We start from the raw sequence: 18,824 nt of genomic DNA, 5'->3' as shown, positions 1-18,824 counted from the left end.
TCCTCAGTCTATACAACCACTACTGTATGTCAGCCTCACTAGACTGCCTACTCCTGATTTTGCATATAAATAAAACCATGTGGAGCACGGTCTTTTGTGCCTGGCCTTTATCTTTATCTTGCTGATATCTTCGAGACTTATCTATACATTCTCATGGATCAGAACCTCATTTCTTTATGGAGTTGGGTGGTGCAGTTCCATGTCTGTCAGGCTTCACCTTGATGGCAACTTGATGGGGCTTAGAATCACCATGGAAACACACCTCTGCATATGTCTGTGAGAGAGTTGCTAGGTCTCCTTGAAGAGTGAAGACCCATCCTAGATATGGGTGGCACCATCCCATGGGCTGGGGTCCTGGACTGAATAAAAAGGAGAAGGTGAGCTGAGTGTCAGCATTCATCTCTCTGTTTGCTGACTGCAGATGCACTGTGAGGAACTACCTCACACTCCTGTCCCTGTGCCGTTCCCACCACAATGGACTACGCCTCAGACGGAGTGAAACAACCCTTCCTTGGTAGTTTTTGTCAGGAGTTTGTTACAGCTGTGAGCCAATGGCTGATACGGTGTCATCAGTGTGCTGAGGCTGCTGTGCATCTTTTTCAGTTTTCCCTGGCCTGTAAGGGTCCACGTGCTCAACACCACTTTCTCCTTGCTCAATCACCCCAGGCCTCGTCTGCTCCCAGTCACAGCCTGTATCCGAGATGTTTCCCTTCTGATTCCTTCTGTTTCTCCTAAAAATGCCACTGTTTAATATCTTACCCACAGCCCTCCTTTAGTCCATTTGGAATTGTGTTACACATTCTATAAGAGCCCAGCATCATGTTCTTCTGATGGAAAATCAGCAGGTAAGTACTCAGAAAAATCATTTCTCTGCTTGATTCAAACACTGCCTTTGGGTTCCCTTACAGGGTTCTATATCTCTGATTCCTGAACCTCTGATGTCATAATACATTTGATTCAATCTAATATGAAGTATAGTACCATGTAATATGTAGCATTATGCAGATTAATATATAACACAATGCTTTCTGATGCATATTAACATATAGTATAATAATTCTGATCCATATTAATATAATACATAGTTTAATGCAAGTATAATGCTTTCTGATGCTTATTAATATAATATGTGATACATATTAATATAACACATAGCATGTTATATTCTGATATATACACATAGTTGCCTTTTATATACACATGTAGATATGCATGTACCTATCAGCTTGGTTTATTCCTGGGTATTTGCTCTTGTATTTGATAAATTCGATACCCTACTTCCCCTCTCCACCATTAAAAATAAATACCAATATTTTAATTGATACTGGAGTTTCAAGATAGTTTGATGAATTTTTAAAAAAATATTTTTACTTTTTAACTGTCTTCCCACTCAAGACTTATTTTCATTTGGACAACACGCAATGATGTTTTGAAAATTATTTTTAGAAATTTTTTCATATTGTTCCTGACGCTTCTTACTTGTCTGCTTGTGTTACCCTACATGCTTTGTATCTAGTGCTCTCCTGGCTCCACTGTGGCCCCGTATCCACTTCAAGGGCACGGCTGTTGGTGGACGGAAGGTCATTAGTACTGTTAGCTGTCTAATTCTGTCTCTGGTGTTCCAACAAATACTGATTGTAGTCAGGCCACTCCTGCCTCCTCCTCCTCCTCCTCCTCCTCCTCCTCCTCCTCCTCCTCCTCCTCCTCCTCCTTTCCTCTCTCCCTCCCTTCCTCCCTCCTTCCCTCCCTTCTACCCTCCCTTCTTCCCTTCCTCCCTCCTTCCTTTCCTCCCAGCGTCTTTCTTGCTCTGAAAGTCCACTGAGATTCTTACTATACAAGCAAGCCATCAGCACAAAGAGCCCAGAGCGATGAGGCTTCTCTAGTGCTTACACTGGTGGTTTTGTTTTCTTCCTTGGTTCATTTATGAGAACTTCCGGGATTATTTAAAGATTGTCATTTTGCCGTTTTCAACGGAGTTTGGCTTAACAGCCTTCATTACAGTCAAGTGATTTCTTTCTGTATTTTACTCTGTGTCTTGTTAGACATGGCTGTCCCAGGGTCAAGCAGCTTCTCAGCTTCTTCTTTAGCACATGATGTCATTACAGCTTTTACTGAGACCTTACCTGATTCAAGCAGTGTTGAACTGACATTCTTGGAGTAGCCTCTTCTTGGTCATTACACATTATTCCTTTAATAAAGAGGTTTGTTTCTATTTATAAGTAAAGTTTATTTCTTACTCTTGGTGCTTTCTTCACTGGAACAGTGTGTGTGTGTGTGTGTGTGTGTGTGTGTGTGTGTGTGTGTGTGTGTTAGAAATAGATGACAAGGTCCTGCATACACCAGACTGATTCTGTTATTAGACAGGTGCTCTGCCACTGAGCTGCAACTGTAGGCCCAGAACTGGACTTTGAACTAAGGATCTCAGCCGTGCTTTTTACAGTGTTGGTTATGAGTCCTGGCTTTCACCAGGACAGCTATACTGAAGCCACTTCCCTGACACCCTAGGCCAAGTACACAGGAACTGCCTGAGTCGGAGCTAGGATATCACCAGTTTTCAAACCTCATCAGACGAATGTGTCACACAGTCAGATCTAAGAGACCTGTGTGGGATCTGAGATATACTCAAATAGCAGTGAGAACCTCTTGTTTATAGACAGTGATATGCAACTTGGCTTATCTCTGTTGGGAGAACTTTTTCAAGGGTGAACATTGCTTCTCTTTTTGGTGACTCATTTCTTCAACTCTCCTGTCTTGCCTTGGGGGTCATTTTTGTATTGCTTTCAAGGAATCAGCCATTTAGGTGGTCAGATGACAGACTGGCCATCAAGTTGAAGGCAGACCTTCCTCTCCTATTTCCCTTCAGGTCTGAGATTCCCATTACTTTCTTTTTGACATAGCAATGTTGCTTTTGTCCTAAATTAGATTTGTGGAGAGTTAATCCAGCACTTTTACAAACAAGCTTTACAGAAGGCTGAGGAATGTCGCAGTTGTCTCAAAAGTGCAAGGCATTCCCACATCACAATAAATAAATAAATGCTAAACATTCAGAAAAGGCTTTGAATTTATTTCCCTCCTCTGCCGTAATTTATACTTATATTTTCTAGTGTTAGGTTTGCATGAAAAACTGTTTAGGCTACCCTTTCTCTGCCCCAACAGTTGCTTTAGACAGAATGGCAGGTGCCCTGTGGAGCCGCTGCTTTTGAATCTGTACTTCTTACCTCTCGCAAGGAAGTTCATCAAGTGCCCTAAGAAATGGGGGCAGGGGGGACAGGTGGCTGGCGTATCCCATATGACGAAACACTAAAGGACAGAAACTTTGCCCTTTTCCTGCTTCCCAGGAATCAGAAGAGCCTGACGAGTACACTATGAGCTGCTTGTCAACCTGATGGCATGAGGCTGCCCCTCAGATCCTGCTTTGCCATGTATCCCTGAGCTCTCCCAGAGCCCCCACATGCTGTCTTGGGCAGTGTTAAATAGTCCCCTGATAATCTCTCATGAGAAGGCATTCACCTCACTGCCCATTCTGAACCCCAAATTTCTGAGACCCTAACATAGTGGTGCGTCTCTTGTTGTCGGCTTTCTGTCTGGAATAACTTTCACTTTAGTTTGCTCTTTTTGATTTTGTTTCTGTGGCAAGGCCTTGCTGCATAGCCCTACCTGGACTAGAACTTTCTAGATAGCCCAGACTGGCCTCCAACTCAAGATCCTCCTGCCTCAGTCTTTGGTGTGCTGGGATGGCAGGCTGGTGTTACCATGACACACATTTATTTATTTATTTATTTATTTATTTATTTATTTATTTATTTATTTATTTATTTATTTGTTTGTTTGTTTGTCTGTTTGTTTATCTGTCTATTTATTTATCTATCTACTTGTTTATTTATTTATCTATCTATTTATCTATTTATTTATTTATTTTAGCTTTTTGGTTTCTTAATAAGTCTCTGGTTATTTTCTTAGTCATTTGTGTAATATAGTCTAAAACTTTTCCTTAGACTATAGATTTTGTTGTACAGATTTTTATATAAATACGCTTTTATTTTGGCCTTTCATTTTTTTATTAATTAATTTTTTTTCATTTAGTTTACAATCCGACCACAGCTCCCCCTCTCCTACCTCCCCTCTGCCCCCCTCCCCAAATCACCCCTCCTCCAACACTGTTCAAAAAAGAGCAGATTTCCCATGGGTACCAACAAGCATGGCCCATCAAGTTGAGGTAGGACTAAGCTCCTCTCCTTGTGTTAAGGTTGGGCAAGGCAACCCAGCATGGGGAGCAGCTACTAAAAGCCTTCCAAAGCATTAGGAATAGGCCCTGCTCCCACTGCCAGGAGTCCCACAAGTAGACCAAGCCACACAACATTCACACATACACAGAGGACCTAGGTTGGTCCCATGCAGGCTCCCTAGCCATCTGTCTAGTCTGTAGTCAGTTGAGTTCCTGTGAGCAGGCCAGTTGCTTCTGTGGGCTTCCTTGTGCTGAACCTGACTGCCCGGGCTCATTTCTCCTCTCTTCGATAGGATTCCCTGGGCTCAGCCCAGTGCTTGACTGTGGACTGTCTCTGAATCTGTTTCCATCAGTTACTAGAAAGCTCTCTGATGACAACTGGGGTATTTACCAATCTGATTATAGGAGATTTGACCTTTAATTTTATTTATTTATTTTTTAAATTTCATATGTGAGTACTGCATTTACACTGTTTCTTTCCTTTCCTTCTCCAACCTCCAATGCCTCCTATGTTCCCTCCCCCAACTCTGTCAGATTCATGACTTCTTCTCTTTTAATTATTATTGTTACACACACACACACACACACACACACACACACACACACACACTCACACAGTACATCACATACACTAAAACCTGAGTCCGTTAAGTATTGTTAAGGATGAGTTGTGTAAGACTGTATGTCTCAGATTTTATGCTGTTAAAAAAATAAAAACATTTCTAAAACCATTGGATTGTGATCACAGAGAATTTAGCTTAAGAAAGGTCCTTTTTATTGCATTTGTTGAGATTTTCTCTGTGTCTGGGAGTATAATAGACTTTATGATTAAAAGAACTGGCTGTTTGTTTTCCGTCCAGGTTCCTCTGCTTCTCAGTGAGTCTGGGGAATTGAGTTTGCAGGTTGCACTCAGTGTTTTCTCCATGTCCCTCTTCATTTTTATTTCTATTTATCTCCTTGCTATGAAAAACAAGTGTATTGATTTCTTCAAATATATATGTATTTATTTTATCAAGTTCTCATTGTTTTTCTAATAGTTTTCAGTCTGTGTGCGAGGCACCAGCAGGAGCTCGATGCCACAGTAAGGGCTTGAAATAGTCATTCATTCATTCATTAAGTCCCCTGACGATCGTAGGAGGAGGATTCAGTGTTCTCCCAGCTTTGCACACTCAGAAAGACAGACATAAAAGGCTTGTCCACAGTTTGAGTGTGAACTGTCCACTACAGTCCCGCATTTCAATGCTTGGCTCCCGTCTAGTGGCACTGTTGGGAAAGATTGTGGAACCTTTAAGAAATGGAGCCTTGTTGGAGCAAGTGGGTCACTGAGGGCAGACCTTGAGCTTTTATAGCCCCTCCCTACCTGGTGGTGGATGAGATGTGATCAGCCAGTTTCCATGTCTTCCTCATCATGGTGGAACGATCACAGAATAGATCCTTGTTCCCTTAAACTGCTTCTTGTTAAGTATTTGGTCCACAGCAATGAGAAAAGCAGTTAGTGTTGGTTCACAGGTTGGTGAGAGAATGTAGCATTGTCAGCTGGGTGGTTTGCATCCTGAATCTCATTCTCAACCACAGCCATGTCTGACACCCATGGCAGGTGCAACCCTCCTGTCCGTAGCCACCTCATTCCACGGTGATCATAGGCTCTCTTTTTATGTGACATTTATTCCTGTTAGCTGGATTATCTATTATATCTGACTTATCAGTTATCTGACTAATGACCCAAGCCAGGACAACATTCACTCTTAGCTGAGCTGTCTCTGGACTGTGTCAGAAGACTTACAGTATGCCAAGTGGTTAGCATCAAGTACAGCAATGCCCAGTACACAGGAAGCCAGGCTACACAGAGCGTGTAATCTAGGTAGTTTATGCTATGGAAAAGATGGAATAAAGTCAAAGTGATTGGTGGTGCTGGCCCAGCCACTACATCCACCAAAATGATCAGGAGCAGAGCCTCAAGGGACACAGACATCTGAGCAAAGACAGAATGAACAGATAGGGCAATGCTATGAGGTGAACACCCTTCTGGTGTGTTCCAAAGATGATGAGGAAGTTAGCATGAAGAAACCTTCTAAGGAAAGAGGGGACTGGGTCAGATACAGCAGACTCTAAAAGTTACAGAGTCGCAGGATGCTTCTATCTGTCTGGTTTACCACCTCTACTCTCTTGGTTACAGAGCAGCTGCTGAAACTTCCCTACACATGCTATATCCAGTTAGAAAGAACGGAAATGAGAAGGGGCAAAGGAAAACTGGTCCCAGTGTACTTAATGCCTTCATCTGGAAGAATTTCTTGGGAGTTTTGTCACTGGTTCCTACTATCCTTTCTCACATCACTTCTAACTAGAACACTGATAACCATTGCTTTTGTCTGGGGCACACTGTCACTCCAAATAAAATCAGAGTACGTCACCAAAAAGGAAATAGTAGGGAGTGAGTGAATGCCACCATACCAAAGAGCTAACCAGAAAAGTCCCATTTTCCTGAAGCCTTTTTGGAATGGAGTCCTTGGGTATAAGAGATTCCGGAGTCTCCAAGGGAACCAGCAGTAGAACAGGATGATTTTGGGGGTGAGGAGCTGAGACTGCAAGTCAGATGGTCAAGCAACTTTGGGTTTACAGAGCTGTGCTTGGCCACAGAAAGATCCATGGGCTGGACAGCAGGAACCGTGGAAGAAGGGACTTTGGAGTGCCTGGGGGCAGTGAGTCAGATAAACGGGTATCTGGATGAAGCAGGACTAAAGCCTATAACACACCAAGTGCTTCTTGTCCTTTGTTGGTAAGACGGTACAGTGTGTGTACATGTGTGTGTGGGGCGGTGTGTGTGTGTGTGTGTGTGTGTGTGTGTGTGTGTGTGTGTGTGTGAGTTCATGAGTATTTGCATGTGCAGGTTCAGAGGACAACCTCTGTTGTCTTCCTCAGTTACCATCAGTCTTGTTTTTATGAGATGGGAGTCTCTCACTGGTTTAGAACTCAGTAAGTAAGGTAGACCAGTTAGCCAGCAAGTTCTATGGATCCACTTTGTCTCTGCTTTGCTGGTGCTGACTGATATTCTGGACACATACTACCATGCCTCTTTTTTTATTTTTTTTAATGTGGGTGCTAGGAATCAGACTCAGGTCCTATTGATTGACTAGCAAACACTTTGCATACAAAGCTGTCTTTTCAAGCCGAAGATGGTGCATTTTATCTTTTTTCTTATTTTGTAAGTTTCCCCCAAACCATTCCATAGCTCTTGTTATGTCCCCATAAATAGTTAAATTTTTATTAATCACTGTTTATGAAAATCCCAAGCACAGAAGTCCAATGAACATAGCAACAACTTGCAGATTCCAAGAGTGTTTTTTATACAGTAGAAAGAAGAAAAAAAAAAAAAACAGACCTACAGTCATTTGTTCAGTCCATGGTGGATTTTGGAGGCATAAAAGGAGTCAGAGTCCTGCAGGAGCTATATCTCAAGGATAAGGCATGTACTATTCCACAGTCATTACCTCATGAGTCCTCCCTGTGGCCTGTGGGGACTTGGCCTACCCTACTCCCTCTAACGCATCTCTTGATTTTCAATTTCTTCATTGCACTCAACATTCTCCAAACCCATTTGTTTGCAAATTTACCTACTTGTCCTGATGCACCTGTCCCACTGGGTACAAGGTCCACAGCAATGGGAATCTTCTATGTTGCCTCATTCATGGTTGAGTTTCCATGGATTCCCTACCCTGAGTGTCAAGGGTGTTCTCAATCAATATTTGAAGAATATAATGTGTTGAAGTGTGTAATAGAAATATTAGCCACTAGTAAATGCTGAATAACTTCGACCTTTCCTTACCACCTATCATCATTGGCCTTGATGGTTGTATTGGGGGTGGAGGTTGCAGAGGAACAAAACAGGTAGGGCAAGCATATGTTGCAAAGGGGATTTATTAGAGCGGGTTACACCACAGGGGCAGGGTAGTCCAATGACATCCCAGTGCTGGACACTCTTGTAGTTGCTCAGTACATGAGGCTGGATGTCTCAGCAGTCCCAAGCTGGCACTGAAGGCCTAGAGGATTCCTGGGGACCTGTTGATTTTCAGTGCATCTTAGAAGGCCAAGATGCTGGATTCTGACCTCGGGGATAGATACCGGCAGCAGCAGCAAAGGGATGGATGTACTCACCGGCACCCCTGGAGTCCCAGGAACCGAATTTGACACCAGTACATTTGTTTGAAAGGAAAGCATCCCCGTGAGTCTAGTTTGAGACGTGGGGCTGGAACAGTTTGTTCCCCTTCTCACCCATCGGAGTGTCGCCGCATTGTAGATGAGGCTGTGATACTTCACAGCGTCAAGTACTGGTTTCAAACAAGCAGAGAATCTCTCAATCAGAAATAGTGTTTCTCACTGTCCTTACCCGATGCCTCTTCCTTCCCCTGTCTTCCCCTTTAGCTTCCTGTAACCACTGAGGCTTGCAAACATCTGAGACTTCCTTTTGAACTCCTCCATCCAGCACCCCGGTTTCTGGCTATCTCCATGTCTTGCCTGCAGGAAACTGGCCACAGGAAAGTTATTTGCTAACTAGAGCGCCCTCTGCTGATGAAAGAGTCCCTGGAAACACATCTATGGGTCAGCTGTTGGTCTGTCAGCATGTGGGGGCTGGCAGAGGCCACTTCCTTCCCTTGGGCAGGATAGGGTGAAGGGCAGAGCCCAGGCTCAGTAGGGTCTTCTCTGACACTGCTGCCCAGGAACCTCCCCCCCCCCTCCCGGGCTTGTGAGCATCTGCTGGAGACAGTCAGAGACTCTGGGGCTGGAGGTGTTCCGTGCAGGAGTCTCACACCATCGAGCAGATGCAGGTGAGCCACCTGCTTTCCAATGTCTGTGCTGATGCAGAAGTGAAACTCAGAAGGAGTTTAAAAAATTCTTTTGAAGAGCAAAGTTGGGTCAATTGGTAGCATTTGGGTAAAAAACGACTATAAAAACAAGAAACAGACATGTGATTGAGATTAAAACGGAAACCATATACCTCGCTAAATTTGAATGTTAGTCTGAAGTTTATTTAAATTCAGAAGGAGGTGGGCGAAGCCCCAGCTCACCAGAACTCTACAGCAGGAACATTTGGAAAGGACAGGAAATTTCTTTACTTGGTGATCAGGTTGTGATCCAGCTGAGAGTCTTTCCACCCTCCACTGGCTAATGCTTCCATTTCACATGAAATAGGTGACACACTTGTTACAAACAATGTCACCATTTTCATGTCTTTTGCAAGACACGAGTCTTCTTTTACCTGCTTCGTTGTGGAAGAATGCCCCTGGTTCATTGGACCTGTCCCCAACCCTGTGATAGACGGTTGTTCACTCCACATACAGATTTCACCCAAAGCCTTGCATTGTACCAAGTTGCAGAGAGACCAGAGGTAAAGGAATGATGCAAGAATCTACCCTCAGAGAAACTGGAGCATCAAAGTTCTGGTGTTACATAGCCTATTCCAGGCAGCCTTCCATAACTAACCTTTCTCCTCTCTAATGCTTCTGGCCATTTAATATCAAAACATAGGGGCTTGCCATGTACTCCAGGCTGGCCTCAACTGATAATTCTCTTGCCTCCATTTTCCGGGAGAGAGAGAGATAGAGAGAGAGAGAGAGAGAGAGAGAGAGAGAGAGAGCGCCAATAAGGTTGGTTTTCTATGTCAGTCTGAATGAAAAAGTTATTTGTGTTAGTTATCTCATTTAATCCTTATGAGAAAGTGTCAATAAAGGTCTTGTTATGTTAAGCCCAATCTTATGGGGGGGGGGAACTGAGGCATAGAAATTAACAATGGATACTTAGAGGCTCAGTCAGAATGCAGCGGAGGGACCAGGGAGATAGGTCAGTCAGTAAAGGAGCTCGCTCCCCAGAATCCACATTAAAAAGTTGGCTGTGAGAGCAACTGTTTTTTCTGTCCAAGCTCTGGGGAGCTGGAGGCAGTTGACTCCAGGCAGCTTAGCCTTTTTTTAAAAAAAATTTCCAGGCCACAAAACAAAGAAAAGTAAACAACAACTAAATAAACCAAAAGCCCACCCCCGAGGTTGCCCTCTGGCCTTCACATGCACAAACATACAGGTACATACGCACACGCACTGGGCAGTCTAGTGCTCACCCATCTCATTACCCATCTCATTTGGCCCTGTGTCCTGTTGGACAGTTCCTTGACGGTGAAGACTGTCCTAAACATTTCCTTTTCAATCGCTAGCTTAGGACCCGGCACATCCAATAACTCAAAATGCTCACCGACTAATTCAGCTTTTCATCCTGAAAAGTGATGGAGAAACAAGATTTGGCCTTATGGGTAGTGGTGGGAATCCCACAAATCAGGTGAAACTTCTCCAGAGCTCTGGCTCCTGGGAGCCATAGTACGGGAGCTTAGGAACCATATTTAAAAAGAAAGGTTCCTTGGGGAACCTTCATCATCCCCAGATTTCGCTTGCCCAGCAGGATGCCTGCATGGAATAGGGTCTCATGTATCTTTGTGGAATGAAAAACAGCTTTGAAAACCCCGAGGACTCTGGATACAGTGGCTGGAGTCACTGCTGAGTCTCAAGTAGGACCTTGGCCTCTGTCCTATCAATCAGGGCCACCCATCTCTTTATGAGTAACTGGAAAATGAAAATAAGTCTTCTCTCTCTCTCAGTTCAAAGAAGCCACTTCTGTTTGGTGAGATTCAGCAAACTTAGGGTACCCACCTTCTGGATCTCCCAGCTGACCGTGTCTGCCATCGTGAGATGGACATTTTAGACACCTCAATTCACTGCAGCTCCCAGCTATTCTTTCTTCTGTTCCATCTCTACTTCCCCATTCACTTAAATCTTTGAAGGGCTAGTTATCCTGGAGCCAGAAGAAGATAATCCCAGACATCACCTCAGGTAAATTTTCATCCAGAAACCCATCAAATGAGTTGTTTATGGCGTCTCCAACCTACCTGCCTAGGGCAACCGAACCTCTTTCTTGAGTGGTTTTTTATGAGTCAAGATAAACAACTGTGTTTCTCCAGGGATTTAGGCCCAGGATCTTTAACCTCAGTGCTGAAGCATCAGGGCCCTGAGGGAGCTGAATCAGAGCCTGGGCTCTGGAGGACTCCAGTTAATTGTATCATGTGGAGGAAGCATAAGTCATTGCTGCTTTACAGACAAAATGCAGTAGTGGTCTTGAAACAAGGGTGGACTGGGGACTGGAGTACTCCCCACAGCCAGCCAGTGCAGGACTGGGAAGCTGTGTTTATGCCTCCTCTAACTTCTCACGTCATAGCAGCTGAAGTCCTGGGAGGGGAGATGATTTGACCATGATGGAAGAGACTCAGTGGAGACTGCACTGATAGGTGAGGCAGGCCACTCTTCTACACCTACTTGCACCCATCCACCTGAAGCTATGGAGCAGCTGAGTGCTTACAGAGATGCTAGCATTACCCCAGGGCCAGAGGTGAATCATGGGACCCTGGTTACATTCATTTCCATGGTCTGACTTCCTGGTTCTGTGACTAGTTTAGGAGTAGCTTTGGACCTATAGATGACTCCATGAGAAAAATCCTCTTGGTATCTTCAAAGAGAATCCTGGACTAGAAATGAACTAAAGTTACAACTAGTCTCAGCCACAGAAGCCAGACCTCTTGTGATGGGCCAATGGGAAACAGACCCCGTGTAAAACAGAGAGGAGAACAGGAAAGAAAATTCCGCAGTAGTAGTTCTGGGTTGCTGGATCAAGCTATGCCTGGAGTCAGTCCTCTGAAATATCTAGTTATATGATCCAGTAAGGTTTATTTTTAGATTGTTAAACCAGGTGTTTTATTTCATGAACTATAAATATTTCCAACAGCTAAGCAGAGAAGAGGAGACTGGTGAGCTACTCTCCCATACAGTCTCACTCTTGGTGAGGTGGGAATGCCTCTGTGCCTGGCTGCAGAGCTGGAGGACTCTGGACTGGACTTCAGGCCACCAGGGCAGCAGGCTGGCCTAGGACACAAGCTATTCCAGAAGCACTCTCATGAGCCCATGGCCCCTTTGTAAGTCTCTGTAGTGATGCTGACCACATTTCCTTTTGAGATTCTATACTGACTGGCCCTCAAGCTTACTGGAGGTAAGAGCCATCCTTACTCACTTTGGAATTCTTGTACCTGGCCCCACATCTGACACAGGTTGGTGCTCTGGTATGCTGATACGGTGGATGGAAGGGTCCATTTCTTGCCGCTGTCAGCCTCAGTCTCTGATAGATTCTGTACATATCCACTCTCTTCCCTCTAAAAACCAGGATGATGTTCAAAAAGGCAGGAAACAAAGTCAAGAATTCACTGTAAATTCCCAACTCACTGACAGACACATCAGCACCCTCCCACCCCCACCATGTGCAGACTTTCATAGCTGCTACTCATCAAAAGGAAAAGGCAATAAGACCGAGCCAGAGAGAGCTGGGTGAAACTTGAGTTCAGAGAGATTATTCCTTCCAAACTCTCATTGATAGAGGACAGAGCACAGGCCAAGGTCAAGGGGGCAGTCCTGGTGGCTCAAGGTCACCAACCAGGACAGGAAAGTGCTTTTCCTTACACAGCAAGGCTGGACTCACCCAGCTCTGAGCCTAGCGCACACAACCAGTCAGGATGGATGGATGGAAAGAAATGCAAGAAGGAAGACTCTGCGGTTGGCCAGGCGCCTTCAGCTTATGGCCTGGAGGGCTGGGAAACTCCTGTAGCCACCAAAGCATCCACTTGCCAACTGGATTTGGTGGATGTTGGATTGTGAGTCCTTGGGGACTGGAGAAGTGAGTCAGCCAGCCCTGCATCTTTGGTTGGCCCTGGGGTGGGGGGTGACTCAGAAGTCACAGTGCTTGTGCTGATTAACCTCGGAGAGTCATTGAGAACCTCCTCCCCATCGCTTCACTTGGTGATCCAGGAATCCCAGGCTGCAAGAGCCCGGACCTGTGACACTCCCACGTTTCCTCCATCTCCACCTGCTAAGGTTTTCTCAGCGTAACCCAAGATCCCGGAACGGAAAACTCCGCGCCTCCTGCAACTCCGCCTCTAGCTTTCTGGCCACATGGAACCCAGGGTCTCAGGACCCCTCTCTCCCTTTTCCTGACCTCCGCAAGCCGAGCTGCCCCGTTGACTCCTCTGTCCCCCACTTTCTCCCTTCTCTACCCCGAGTACTGGCCTTTTCGTACCACCACCTTGTTCCCACGCCTGTTTTGGGGATGTCTGTCTGCTCCCCTCGCCACCACCCCCTCCCTCACCTTCTCCTCCCCACACTGCCCTCAGCTCCTCCTCCAGGCCCCGCCCTCTGCTCAAGGCCCGGGTCCCTGATGGCCCCTTCCCCAGGCCTGGTCCCCTAAACGCCCGCCCCAGAACCCTGGGGCTGGGGTGGGGACCCTGGCCCAAGAGAAGGAGAATCGTGCAGGGCTAGCTCCCTCCTCTCACCGTGTCCCCGCGCGCGCGCGCCGCGCCCCCTCCGCGGCCTCCCCGCGCCCGCCTCCCGCCTTCCCCTCCTCCTGGTGACGTCCGGGTCCCTGCCCGTCTGAAAACTCCGCGCCGCGGCGGTGGAGGCGGCGGCGGCGGCGGCAGAGGAGGAAAGGAAGGAGGAGGAGGTGGAGGAGAGGAGCAGGAGGAGGAGCAGCGGCGAGCTCGGGCGACGGCGGCGGGGCCCGAGCGCGGAGCCCCCGGGATAGAGCGCGCACCGGGGTGTCCCGGCACCCCGCTCGCCCCGGGCCGCCGCGGAAGATGGTGGCGGCGCCGTGCGCCCGGAGGCTGGCGCGGCGCTCGCACTCGGCGCTGCTGGCGGCGCTCATGGTGCTGCTGCTGCAGACGCTGGTGGTGTGGAATTTCAGCAGCCTGGACTCCGGGGCTGGCGAGCGGCGGCGCGCGGGGGCAGCGGCGGGAGCAGCGGAGCAGCAGCAGCAGCAGCCCGCGGCCCCTCGCCGGGAGCGCAGGGACCTGGCTGCCCATCCGCCCGCAGCCCGCGGAGGACCCGGAGGCCGAGCCGGCGGAGGAGGAGCACGGGGAGGCGGCCCCGGAGGAGCCCGCGCGCAGCAGCTTGGCAGCCGCGGGGCACTGGCCGCCCGAGCGAGGGTAAGGTGCCCTTTCAGAAGGGGATCGGGATCCGCGCGGACAGAGAGAGACAGATTGGCGACCCTACCCACGCCGCCACCAGCCCTGGCCACTCTAGTCGGGGTATCCGGAGGGACTCTGCGCCCTGGTTGCCCTGGCTGCCCTGGGCAGCTGCAGGGTCGTGCACTGAGCTGCTATGCTCTGTGCGGGAGTCTGAGGACCGCCCCTTTGGGGTCTGGAAAGTGAGCTCCAGGGGAGACGCGCTTTCAAGGGGGTCCTGTTCCCTGTCACTCTTGCTGGGTGCCCTAGTTGCTCTCTAGGTGGGGGCGTTGAAGCCTCACTCCCACCCGAGTGCGTGCATCGGATCGTGACCGGATCCTCAGCCGCTGCTTAGGGGAGGTTCTCCACGCAGCCTCTCTGGTCTGAGCTGTTTGCTGTGGGCTGAGAAGGGACCTGGAATGAGTGTCTCAAGTCCTCCACCACGTCCCTGGTACCCAAATCCACACTGGGTCATGAGTGCCTGATCTGACTTTGAGTTCTGTTTTCCCCTTTGGGTGTCTGCTGCTTCTGTCTCCACCTTCCTCAGTCCCTAACCTTGCCATCTCCTACCCTCTCTGACTTCACCTCCTCCCGGGATCCGCAGCTTCAGGGTACTGCCTCTTGGTCCCAGCTGGCTGTCTCTGACTTTACATAGGTGGCCCGTTGCACTTACTGTCTGTCTGGGTGCACTATCACCACACCTCCCGGTGTGCTTGGATATGGACAGCCAGGGTTCCGAATCTGCCTCCCACAGTTCTTCTAGGGCCACCTGGCTGCCTAGGTGGGGCCGCAGCTTGTCTTCCTCCCCTGTCCCCAACTTCTTTGGAGGCATCTGTTTCACCTTTTTCTGAGCTAGGAAGGCAGGGAAACTGAGTCCTTAACTATGGGACAGGGTCTCTGCTCTGCGTGGGAATGAGTGTCTGCCTGTCTGAGGGCTGGCATGAGATGCCATGTGACTGTCTGTCCATCATCCCAGTTCCCTGCAGAGAATTGCCTAGCATCTGAAGGGCAGTAGCCACCAGGGGAGTGTTTCTAGGATCTGTAGGAAGTGAACAGTCCTTGTTATTGCTTGTCACTCCGGTAGCCCTCGCTGAAGACTGCCTTGACACTGTATGTCAGGAATGCTTTCTGATGTGCTCAAGTTCTTTGGGGTTGTCTTGACCCTTGTTGCCTGAGCGTAGCTCTTTGTGCCTGTGGACTGAAGCAGTCTCAGGACTTGATCTGACGGCATTTGGCTGCCGTATAGCTACCAGGGAGAAGTCTAGCCCTCACCTGTGGTGCAGAGTGGAGAGTAAGGCTTGTGGGTGAGAACCTGAGCATTCTTAATGTCCCCAAGTTCTTCCTGTTTGTACCCGAGGGGACCCAGGCACTCACTGCCTTTGAACTCCCAGAGTTGATCATGTGTTCCTGCTGAAACACTATTCTTTCTGGAATTAGAGACCTCCTGGGAGGTGAGAGGGTCTAAGAGCATGTACCACTGGCCCTATGTGGAAGCAGGCAGGGTCGGGAGGGGGCCATGGGATTCACTGTACCTTCTGCAAATGGGGTTCAGGAGGTACTCTCAGGGTACACAGACCACCTGTTGAGATAATCGAGAGGGAAAGAAAAGAAACCAACTGCTGGTCTCTTCATCACTCTCCGATGTTCTAAAACGATCCGCAACCCCTCCGTGTGTGTTCAGCTAGGCGTATTATTCCCTCTTGTCCTAGCCCAGTCACATCAGGTCTGGAATTGGAAAGGTGGATGTCAGGGTGCCACATCCCCTTTTAACCATGGTTTTGGATTCCCAGTCCTAGCAACAGAGTTACTGGGCTTGTCTGCAGTCTTGCTTTCATCTGTAGGTTTGCGTGTCCGTCTTCCCACCTGTGTTCTCCAGTGTCCCCATTTCTTTGCCTTCCCATGTAGACATATACACATTCTGTTCCTTTTTCTTTTGCTTTTCCATTCCTAGTAGTTGTCAACCGTTCAGTCTTGTTGCTGCTACTGGACTGGAGTTTTCTGTCATATACGTGTCTCTCCCGTCGCTTCTCCCTTTCTCAAATTCATCCTCCAGAGGCTTGCATTGTGCGTAGGATGGCTAGAACTAGGGGGTCCATCCTCCTCAAGCTGTGCCCACCCCAACCCCTGCCCTTTTGTGGAGCTCAAGGAGACCAGAAGGGGGCAGGCTGTTCCCAAAGTCCACCAGAGCTGGAGCTTGGGATGCAGTCAGAGAGAGTCACAGACTGCTAACAACCACAGAGGCCCCTTGCAACATGCCGTATATTTCTGAACCCTGCCTGGGCTGCCTGCCTGCATGATGTTACAGAGGGAATCACAGAGCATGCAGGAGTGAGACACATACTTGTACATGCATATTCGTGCCCGAGCCAGCAACACACACACACACACACACACACACACACACACACACACACCCTGTGATTTTTCCAGATGGCTTCTGCAAATACCACGGAAGCATATGCTTGGACAATGATGCTCATCCCTGTTCCCTGCTTTGTGGTAGACTGAAATAGGATAGGGTGGACAGTCACAGCCTGGGTGGGTGGGTGGGTGGCAAAAGGTGTCAAGTAGCTGTTATGGCTAAAGTATTCCCTAATCCAGACTTGTCTGGTTTTCCCCTGGCTGCTTTCCCCCTCCCAGCTTCTGAACTGTGAGCCTTTTCTGTTTGGAGAGCAGTGTCTGGGTACAAAGCTTGCACCTGTGGCTGGGCATTGGGGGAACTTAAGAAGGGAGGAAGGAGTTCCCAGGTGTGTATGCAGGCCGGGTCAGAGGGTGTGTGCTCTCTGGTGAGGATGGTGGTGAGTTGGGCATTCCTGCAAGGTTTGCTAGCAACCCTTTTTCACTCAGCCTCTCTGAACTCATACATTAGCTTGATTCGGATTACAGCTGGGTTCTGTAGCGGGGAGTTTTCTCTGGATCTCAGTAAGACATGGACTTTACTGTAGTCTCGGAATATAAAACAGAGAGCACTGAGCTGTAGATGAGGTAAAGTAGGAGGGATGAGGGGACTTTCAAAAAGATCAACCAGCAGAAGGTATTGAACGGATTTGGGAGGAAAGGAAAGCTGTGCCTGCTAATGTCACACCTTTCTTTTCCCACCTGGCCAGTCTCATAGTCCCAGTGTTTACCGCTTGGGCCCTGAGATACACTGTTACTTAGTAAGTTGCCTTTAAGAAATCTAACTTTGTATTGTCCTTGCCTGCTACACATTTACAGCAGAATGGGGTTTTTGTACAATCTGACCCCTTTGAAAGGCTGAGTTTTCAGCAGCAATTCCTCATTCTTCACATTACTCAGATAACTCCGGACTCTTTCAGACGTTAGCAGTGACTTTGGAAGATGGTTCCAGCGGCGTTGGAGGCAAAGCTTCCCTCTCTATCCAAATGTTTGCAGAGGAGAGAACAGAGAGTGTTTGATGGTTGACTTGTTTCCTTTTCCAGTGCAATATTTTGTCTGAACAAAGCATTACACTTTGTATACAGAAGTGTGCATCCTTGAACAATATTTATGTTGCTGCAGCTATAACCATCTGCTTAACCACACACTGGAAATGCTAAAGAAATTAGATAAATAAAAGTAGTAGTTATATAATTTAATAATAATATAATAATTACAGGCTGTATATCCATTATCTGAAATACTTTGTAAGGAGCATTTCAAAATTTGGATTTTGAAAGATACTTTGAAATATTAGCACATAAATAACAAGGTATGGTGAAGGGTGGGACCCAAGATTAAACACACAAAAAAGTAAACAAAATTATTTTTTCTTTCTCCTCTCTTCTTCTTTCTTTCTTCTCCTCCCCCTGCTTCTCTTCCTCCTCCTGCTTCTCCTCCTCCTCCTCTTTCTTCTCTACCTCCTCCTCCTCCTTCTTGTCTCGCTGTGTAGCCTAGGCTGGTATCAAAATCATGGCCCTCCTGGGATTACAGCTATGTGCGAGCATGCATGGCTTGAACAATTCATTTGTATGCTATGTATACCTTATAGACATGGCCTAAAGGTAATTTTGCACATTATTTGTGCCTGCATTTTAACTGTGACCTGTCATATGAAGCAGGTTTAGCATTTTCCACTCATGATGTCATGGGTATGCTCTGGAAATTTGGGTTTCCGAGCATTTAAGAAGTGGGATGTTTCGTGGGTGTATATACATGTACATAGCCACCTTCCTTCCATCTTACACACTTCAAGCATTCTCTTTAGTCTATCACTTCATTTTTTTTTTAAACCTTTAGAAGGTAGGGTGGTGAAACGCTTGCTAATTTTCAAACTGGAAGCCACTTGAGGTTTAAAATTCTTACTTTCTGGGAAGTGTTTAACTTCGATCCATGTTCTTAACAGGAAAAAAATAATGTCTTGAGTTAGCATAGAAAGTTGATATCAGTGTGTGTGTGTGTGTGTGTGTGTGTGTGTGTGTGTGTGTGTGATTTAGAATTTGAAATATCTTGTGCCTTGTGCCTACCTCTGTAGTAAGACTCTACCTGTCCACTCTGAACTGCCCACTACGAGACAGGTTGTAAATCTAT

The 18,824-nt window shown here is 47.3% G+C and overlaps 1 long non-coding RNA gene across 1 annotated transcript in view; it reads right to left on the bottom strand.

The window, feature by feature from the left end:
* Window positions 1-901, bottom strand: part of LOC131899989 (uncharacterized) — a 60,078-nt gene extending 59,177 nt beyond the window's left edge. Inside the window, exon 1 of the long non-coding RNA XR_009376158.1 lies at window positions 760-901. This is a non-coding gene — a long non-coding RNA (uncharacterized LOC131899989). The remainder of the gene's footprint in view (window positions 1-759) is intronic.
* Between the last annotated feature and the right edge of the window lie 17,923 nt (window positions 902-18,824).

The sequence above is a fragment of the Peromyscus eremicus genome, chromosome 1 (assembly GCF_949786415.1).
Source record: "Peromyscus eremicus chromosome 1, PerEre_H2_v1, whole genome shotgun sequence".
Classification (NCBI taxonomy): domain Eukaryota; kingdom Metazoa; phylum Chordata; class Mammalia; order Rodentia; family Cricetidae; genus Peromyscus; species Peromyscus eremicus.
Note: the sequence above shows the minus strand (reverse complement) of the source record. Positions and strands in the feature narration are given on the sequence as shown.